Source organism: Nannospalax galili, unplaced genomic scaffold, assembly GCF_000622305.1.
Source record: "Nannospalax galili isolate Female #2095 unplaced genomic scaffold, S.galili_v1.0 scaffold475, whole genome shotgun sequence".
In the NCBI taxonomy this organism is placed as follows: domain Eukaryota; kingdom Metazoa; phylum Chordata; class Mammalia; order Rodentia; family Spalacidae; genus Nannospalax; species Nannospalax galili.
The window spans coordinates 303,020-304,984 of record NW_008339435.1 but is presented as its reverse complement, the minus strand read 5'-3'; the positions used below and the strand labels follow the sequence as shown (position 1 = coordinate 304,984).

The 1,965-nt window shown below is 51.9% G+C and overlaps 1 protein-coding gene across 1 annotated transcript in view; it reads right to left on the bottom strand.

Annotated features, from left to right (window-relative positions):
• Rap1a (RAP1A, member of RAS oncogene family) overlaps positions 1 to 170 on the bottom strand; it is an 85,628-nt gene extending 85,458 nt beyond the window's left edge. Inside the window, exon 1 of the mRNA XM_008833952.1 lies at positions 42 to 170. The gene's annotated coding sequence lies outside the window, so the exon portion shown is untranslated. The remainder of the gene's footprint in view (positions 1 to 41) is intronic.
• Between the last annotated feature and the right edge of the window lie 1,795 nt (positions 171 to 1,965).

Genomic DNA, 1,965 nt, shown 5'->3' with positions numbered 1-1,965 from the left:
CTCCCCGCTGCGCCCCGCCGCCGCGCCCGCCCCGCACTCACCGGGGCCGGCGCCTCCTCCACCTCCTCCACCGCCTCCTCCCTCCTCTCGGCCGTGGCTCCGACTCCGGCTCTGCGCGACAGCGGCGGCTGCGGCGGCCTCGGCCTCAGGAGCGGCGGCGGCGCCTCCGGAACGCGCACGCACGCAGCACGCAGGCCCCGCCCCCGGACCTGCCCCTCCAAGTCCTTGTCCACCAGGCTTCTCCCCGCCCCCCTGCGGCGTTCTGGTGTCGCCTTAAAGGAGCCGCTCGCCGAGGGTGGGGACTAAGGAAATCCAGGGCGGATGGGAGCTGGGTCTTTGCCTTTGAGGAGAGCAGGCTTGGGGGAGGTGGGTAAGGCCATAAATGAAATGAGGGAGGGAAGAAAACTTAGAAGGAAGAAAATGTGGAGGAGATGCAACCATTTAACGGTTACTAACTGAGCACTTGTTATGTTGCTTGACCGCGGTCTAGGCACAGGGATGAAGCCATACGCAAACAAATGCACTCATGGAGCTTTCATTCTCAGGGACTGGGAGAGGGAGCACAAACAATAAACAAATGACAAAAATTGTAGGTCACCAGGGAGAACTTTGTGCACATTAACGCATGCTATGAGGAACAAGCCTAGTAAATCCAAGGGTGGATGAGAGGAACAGCCTTCCCAGACTGAGAGGAAATCAGCCACAAACTCAGAAGCCGGGATGTACCTGCCACATTGCAGGAACAGCCGCAAGACTGAGAGAGCAGTCTGCGGCCAGAGGCCCCAAGACGTGGGCAAGTGGCCAGACCCTGTGGAGCCTGTGGGCCATTGTAAGAGCAACAGGAAACCCCAAGAGGAGGGTGGACCCAGGAATGACTATATCTGATTCATGCTTTTGAAAGTTACAATTAAACAGGGTGTGGTGGCTCACCCCTGTAATCTCGGCATTTGGAAGGCTGAGGCGGGAGGATTGCCCTGAGTTTGAGGCTATCCTGAGCTACATAGTGAGTTCCAGGTCTGTCAGGAAACTGGAGTGAAACCCCTCATCTTGCTCTGTGTGTACGCAGCAGAAGCACAAACTCCCACGGGGAATCCAGTAAGATGGCTATTCATGTCAGTTTTGACAAAAATGGCAGTAGAGTGCCGGGTGAGAAAGAGTTATTTTGTATTTTCTTTATTTTGGTTTTCTTAGATACATTTTAATTGGGCTGAGTTTGCACTTGAGTGGCCTGAGAATGCCATCACCAGATGTACTTTCACATTCCCCTGCACCTGCACCCATGTTCTAGTGAGTGGAGGAACAAAAAGCATGAATGATTCTTAGGTTCAGGACCTACTGGCAGGGCTAATGGTGGTACCCTTTAATGAGACAGAGACAACAGGGGGGAGCAAATATGGAATGAGAGAAATGAAGAGTTCTGTTTTGCCCGTTATACATCCAAGTGGAAATGTTGAGGAGACAGTTGATTATGAACCCTGAGATCTAAATTTGGGATCTATTAGTGCATAGATGACTTTAAGCCTCAGGTCTACATAGAATCACCTAGCCACCTTCTAGAGTAGCTGGAAGAGAGAACCAAGAGAAGTTAAGGAGAAAAGGAGTTAGCAGAGTAGAGCAACACCAGGAAAAGGAGGAAGTTGGTAGGGAGATGTTTCAGGAAGCAGGGAGTGATCAGTCTTTTCCTTTTTTTTGGGGGGGGGGTGTTGAGACAGGATCTCCCTATAGCCATAGCTGGCCTGGATTCACTATGGCCTCAAACTCACAGAGATCTGCCTGCCTCTGCCTCTGGAATGCTGGGATTAAAGGCATGCACCACCATGCCTGGCTGGGACTGACCAGTCTTATCACACACTGCTGGAATAGTGAAGATGCTCTCTTCTTCTTTTTCTTCTTCTTCTTCTTCTTCTTCTTCTTCTTCTTCTTCTTCTTCTTCTTCTTCTTCTTCTTCTTCTTCCTCATCCTCCT